Source organism: Pelodiscus sinensis, chromosome 8 (assembly GCF_049634645.1).
Source record: "Pelodiscus sinensis isolate JC-2024 chromosome 8, ASM4963464v1, whole genome shotgun sequence".
Classification (NCBI taxonomy): domain Eukaryota; kingdom Metazoa; phylum Chordata; order Testudines; family Trionychidae; genus Pelodiscus; species Pelodiscus sinensis.
This window is the reverse complement of record NC_134718.1, coordinates 17109875-17116902: the sequence shown is the minus strand read 5'-3', so window position 1 is coordinate 17116902 and position 7028 is coordinate 17109875.

Genomic DNA, 7028 nt, shown 5'->3' with positions numbered 1-7028 from the left:
CCATTCTTGTTCCACAAGGGCAACTGAAACGGGCATCCAATGAGATCAACTTTTAATCGCTACTGAATGACTGGATTGAATGAAGTGGTGCCCCAGAAGTAAAGGGACACCACTTTCACTGTATGTCATTATCAATCCCACCGAGTGCTCAGCCCCCCTCTCCTCCTTCTAAAATATACAAACTTTATCCTACGTATTTCAAATAATGAAGTACACGCCAGGTGCTTGTTAAAGCACTACTGCTCAAGGATGGTCTTTTGCAGAACTTGTAAGAGCAAGTGAGAATTCCATGAAACAGATGTACTGATAAACAACATTTCAGCTACAGGGGAACAAGAAGGGAAATTATGCCCTAGCCTTGATACGAAAAATCCCCTTATTTTTCTGTGCGGGAGATCAGATTTAGGCAAAGCCATGTTCCCCACCTGTGCCTCCAACACATGCCTCCGTGGGATGTCCCTAAATAAATATAATCTTCCCCAAATTTCCAGTTAAATGTAAATATCTTGCTTATAGACAAAGCCAATAAATAACTGACCTACGCATCTGAGAGTTGTTTTGTTTCCTTTCTCAGAAGACTCAGCTACATGACACTGGTGGGTGGGTCAATGCTGCGAGGTGGCAATCAGAACTCTCTCTCTTGGGAGCTTGGTTGGTGGGTCTAAGCGAGCACCACATGTGAGATATGGAAGGAAGGGGAGCTGAGTGGGGACAGCTTGGCTTGTTAGCATAGCTCTGCAGTCTGGGGCACTAGTCGCTCACGGGGATCAGGTAGGTCTTTTGTGCAGGGCACTGGAGCATTAGTGCAGCTTGGTCACTATCTTTTGTTTGGGTCATGTAAAAGTTTAGTCTTCTGTGAGCGTTACTATAGTCTAATTTTGGGTGCGAGGTTTGGTGTGCTGGGCAGTGTTGGTGACCTGTGATATATAAAACGTCAGATTAGATTATCTTTCTGGCTTTAAACTCTATGGCTACGGCTAGACTGGCATGATTTTCCGGAAATGCTTTTAACAGAAAAGTTTTCCGTTAAAAGCATTTGCGGAAAAGAGCATCTAGATTGGCACGGACGCTTTTCCGCAAAAAACCCTCTTTTTGCGGAAGAGCGTCCGTGGCCAATCTAGATGCAGTTTTCCACAAAAAAGCCCCGATCGCCATTTTCACGATCGGGGCTTTTTTGCGGAAAACAAATCTGAGCTGTCTACACTGGCCCTTTTGCGCAAAAGTTTTGCGCAAAAGGGACTATTGCCCGAATGGGAGCAGCATAGTATTTCCGCAAAAAGCACTGATTTCAGAAAGTAGGAAGTCAGTGCTTTTGCAGAAATTCAAGCGGTCAGTGTAGACAGCTGGCAAGTTTTTCTGGAAAAGCGGCTGATTTTCTGGAAAAACTGGCCAGTCTAGATACAGCCTATGACTACTGACCCATCTAACACTTTTCTCTGCCCCCACTCCCAGCCCTCTTGGGTAACTAGAGCACTCCTCTGATTACCTCTCATATGGGAAAGGAAAACAAGCTGAAACTCAGACAAAATAATAATAATGAGACAGGAAATGTTTTCAGATTTAGGCTTCATTCATTTTCTTCATTTTACGTAAGAACTAACTGGGCTTGTTTAGTTTGGAAAAAAGAAGATTAAGGGGGGACATGATAGCGGCTTTCAAATATCTAAAAGGGTGTCACAAGGAGGAAGGAGAAAATTTGTTCCTCTTGGTTTCTGAGGACAGGACAAGGAGTAATGGGCTTAAAGTGCAGCAGGGGAGGTTTAGATTGGACATTAGGAAAAAATTCCTAACTGTCAGGGTGGTCAAATATTGGAATAAATTGCCAAGGGAGGTGGTGGAATCTCCCTCTCTGGAGATATTTAAGAACAGGTTAGATAGACATCTGTCAGGGATGGTGTAGACGGAGCTTGATCCTGCCTTGAGGGCAGGGGGCTGGACTCGATGACCTCTCGAGGTCCCTTCCAGTCCTATGATTCTATGATTCTATGAAAAATAGGCACCATGACGGCATTAGCCTTTGTGAGGCTAGGCTCAAATTCTGAAATTCTGAATAGCTGCACAAAAATAAGCCCATTAGAGCACGTTACCAAAACCGCCAAGCAATACGGGATCAGTGGCCATTTCAGGGGTCTACACTACAGCAGCAAGTGTGTTGCACTGGCAGGGTTGAGATATATTACCAGGAGTGGCCCCGTGAGAAGCTTCCCACACCAACCCTGCCTCAGACCATCAGCCCCTCACTTTCCCAATTCATCTGAGTTCTTAAGAAATGATTCACAGGAAGATTAGTCAGTTTTCCTTAAGGCACTGGAGGTTGACGGTGCTTTCTTGTCAATGGGCTCGTGTGGTGAGTACAACAGCTTATGAATTTAGACACAGGGAAAATTCAACCCCTGCCAAACTGGCACAATCCTAAGCATGCATCATTCTCTAATTACAAGATGGAACGCTTCCTGGAACCAGGTAATTTTGCTTCAGATAAACAGCAAGCAATGGCCAGAATTGATCTACAGAAAGGATGCGCTACAAACCCATTTAGGGTACAGCCGGGGAAAGGCCCAGCTGATGTGTCTGTTCAGCACTCCACATCCTAATGAGCCAGCTAGGCAGCCTAATGGGCCATCCCACCTGACTGGATGAAGAAGCCAGCAGGCTCATTCTTAAGCTCAACAGCAGCAAGTCCTCACTGGTTGTTCAAATGCTCAGATGCAGCCTTCCTGATCTTGTCTCTTGGCAGCCCTGCTCCTCCACAGCTCTAATCCAGAGCCTGCCCTCCCTCACTTCTGATAATCTAGCTCCAAACTCAGGCCTGCTTCCTGACTTGGTCCTGGCCCTTGGCTGTGGCATTCAGATTCAGACTGGTTCTGACCTTTGGCCCGGTTCTGACCTTCAGCCCTGCCTCAAACCCTGAGTCTGATCACTAGACCTGACTGTCATTCTTAGACATCTTAAAGTCACCCCAAGAAGCTTTTGCATTCCCGTACCAACCTATTGTAGAAAAAGGCAAAGAACAACTCTAGATTTCTCAGTGACAGAGTAAAGGATGACGGGTGTCTTTATAACCACGGTTAATAATGAGACAGGAAATGTTTTCAGATTTAGGCTTCATTCATTTTCTTCATTTTACGTAAGAACTAAGCATAATAGGAACATGCCTATAGCTGCCTGACATGACCAAAGGGTTACCAAGATACTTCTGATCACCCTGTCTTTTATGGAAGAGTCAGCTCTTATGTGTGTGTTTGCTTGGGACTCTTCAATCTCAAGAAGTATTTAGTAAAATTTACTAACCAGAATAGGCTTTGCTTTAAGCTTTGCTTGCACTTCTTAGCAATATTTTATGGCATGACATGAAGTTAGCTTTCCTATTTAGCTCTCATCATTTTAGACAGTATCTTTCATTAACATTTTTTAACTGGGATTGAATTATATAGACACAAGGGTGTTGTTCACCACTGTTCTTTAAAAGCCAGGTATTATAGGAGCCCTCTTCTCAGAATCTCTAGCTATTATTTTAATGCAAATGTCAAGTTTTAAATAAAAATGGAAATTACTTGTTTAAGAAAATGAATGAAACGGTACTATCATTGCCCCCCTACTGAGAATGTTTGATTAAAAATTAGTAAAACATTTTCTTCCTCCCCACCCACAATCCTACTAGAGTGTGCAAAGCAGCTGGCAAATGTGACTTTGTATGTCAAAGCTTTCCCTTCCACCAACAAAAATTAAGATCTGGCTGGAGAAAGCACAAACAGAACAAAAGACAGAAACTATGTCGTAACACATAGGCAATCAAATCTAAACATGTTGGAGCCCCAGAGAAAGAAACTCAGAGAAAGGCAGAGGGAAACTTTGAGCAATTAAGTAATTCTTAACTTCCCATAGTTATGAGAAAGTGATGTTCTTGCATTTTCTTATGCTCTTGCCTAGAATCCAAAACTCTACCTGTTACAATGTTCTCAATACCCTCATTACATCTTTTCCTCATAACAAAACTATATCATCTACAATTTCCTCAACATGCAGCCTCTTCCTGTTTTTAGAGCCAAATTAATCTCAGGTGTAGCTTTACCATTTCCACAGAATCACACTTAATTACACAGAATTACAATTAAGAAATCATTTATTTTGCAAAAATCTTCAGACTCTTCAACCCACTTGTTAAGGTTTTATTTCCAATTTTAATAAACTCAGTCCGGCTGTTTCATCTCTCCGGACAAAAAACAAAAACAAAAAACCACAGCTTCAGCTAGTCCTGTTCTTTGCCTGGGACATCCCAGTATCACCAACTTCCGTAATTTTGTCACAAGTCTTTCAGAATTTGATGCATTTCAAAAAGCCCCAGATCCTGGAGTCATGTGAATATATAACTAAGTTTCGATTGATACTGGTCAGAGAGAAGAACAAGAAAAATATAACCTGAGCATCATCTAAAGGTTAACAGAAGATCAATAAGAACCCCAAATATGCTCTTTAACAATTACATGGTTTGAGAGAATGGGTCTCACTCATTTCTGAGTACTTGGGACCGGCAATACTAGTCTCATGCTCAAGTCGGGGAGAACTTTGGAAAGCATCCATCTTTTCACTCAATCCTTTGTAGGTCTGGAACAGGCCCTGGAAAATTATGAAGCCCTTCCCACTCCCTGCTAGTTCAAGCCAGAAGAAAATGTCTTCTGTTCTGTTCCAGCTGATGAAAATGAGTAAAACTTTCAGAGCACCTAAGTGACTTAGAAACCTGTTTCAATGGGGTTTAGCCTCCTAAATCAAATAGGTGCTTTAAAAACAGCTCTCTTGACTCAGTCTATGCCAGTGGTCACCAACCAGTAGATCAGGATCTATCGGTAGATCTTGGAGCCTCTGACAGGTGATCCTGACTGGTTTGGCCAAGAGGTTGTCAAGCCCAGCACTTCAGCTGCTTAAAAAGGTTGGAGACCACTGGTCTATGCACATGCATACTGTTCCCAAATGCACCTGAACTAACAGCTTTGCTTCACTTTCTTGCAGCAATTAAGTTTAGTTTCTAGACTGTGAGGCTTTTTTATTTGTTTTCATGGATCTTGAGAGGATTTCAGAGGTAAACTCGTGTATTGCTTCCATTCTTGCTTTTCTCCCAGGGCATGGCTTGCTCAATTTCTTTCTCCTGTATCCCGTCTTCCATCTTGTTGCAGATTGGCTTTACAATGAAGTCTCAAAGCTTCTTCAATCCCCTGAAATTACTTGAGCCAGTGGACACAGCTTTCTGTGTCTTATCATAAGATTCTCAGGAGCTACTTGTCAGGAGCACTTTCCTCCTTGTGCAGCGAGCGGGCAGAAGCCCTGCTTCCTTAATGAATATGCATAACTTTTCCTATTTACATCACTTTCTCCACCTAGTGGAGAAAACTGCAAACTGAAATACTGCACAGCACACACTTCTTGAATGTTACTGGTTTAACTTTAGGAAAACTAAAAATCCCTATAGGTGTCATACCAAGACTATTACTCTTACAAAGTTACTGCTGAAGACACTGCACCTCCCACTAATGTTTTTCAAAGTGGTCTGCTGACCCACTTTGAAAAAGCTGCTACTGAGCCACTCCAATTTGTTTACTTACCAGCTCAGCAGCCACTCCGTTTCCAAAGCGCTGTTATGCTTCAATCAGCACTCCCCACAAATGCTAGGAAAGGAAGAACAGTTAGCTGAACTACCCTACCGGGAGCTGTCCTGGTTACGGAATCAGTTGTGGACTCACTCCTTATACATACTAGTGCAGGTCAACAGTAACAAATATTCATATGAGCTGCTATAAAAACAGGGGGAGGGGAGGAACATAGCTCCCTCTCCTATCAAAATAAGTCTGAAGTGGAAGCTGCCATATTTTGTATGTATAATCTAACTATGTACAAAGCTTCCAACTTTCAAACTCTGCCAAAAAGGTTGCCTGCCTTTGTGTTTAACTGTGGCTGCCATTAGGGCCAATACATAAAAGTCAGTCTTACACGTTTTATAGGCCTTGCATACAACTGTCTCAGGAGTCAGACATTGATCTTTTCTCTATCTTTCTTCTCTTGATGCCAGTGCTCCAGAGTTCACTAGAGTTAAAATTATTCTCAGCTACTGCTTGTCTAGTCTGTTTTAATTCCCTCTTTTGGTTCTAACAAAGATATTTAAAGATTTCCTAAACAAATAAAGGATAGTTAGAGCAACATAAAAGCCAGCCAAATACAACTGCACATAGCTATATCAATAAAATTTAATAAGTTAAAATTTGTTACTCTCAAATAGTGATCATAAGATTCTACTAAATGAGCTTCTCAACCTTCACTTGTGACAGTATTCATTAGTTTCCTCATTGAGGACCTAATTCAAAAGGCCACTGAAATCAACGGAAAAGCTATTAGCTTAAAGATACCACTACATATGGATGCTCTATGGATTAAGCACATGTAGCAGTCACAGCAAACTTAAGAGTGCTACCTATAGTATGAGACTGTGCAACGTGATCTACTGATGCAAAAGGAATTTAACAAAATTCTTCCTGACAAGCTTGCTCTCACCTCAAACTGTCATTTGGAGCAAACTGTCATTTGGTAGTGCTGACCAGTTAAAGATTCTCTAGCTAGCACTTCTCAAATTTAGCGCCTAAAAGTTATACTTCAGGTCCATGGGCTGAGAAAAATTTACATGAGTTAAAGATCCTAGCATTTATTCTACAGAGTATAGCCCTTGTCTGTAGTGTTAAGAAAATGCATCTTTGGGCATGTGTAGACTGCTTGGCTCTGTCAACCGACAGTCAATGAAGCAGGGATTTAAACAATCCCTGCTTCATTAAAATAAAAATGGCCGCCATGCTGTGCCAACAATCAGCTGATCTGGCACAGCGCGGCAGTCTAGACGCGGATCGGTTGACAAGGGAAGCCTTTGTCGACCGCTCCTGTAAACCTCATTTCACGAGGCATAAGGGAGTGGTCGACAAAGGTTTCCCTTGTCGACTGATCCGCATCTAAACAGCCTCGCTATGCCGGATCTTCTGATTGTCAGCACA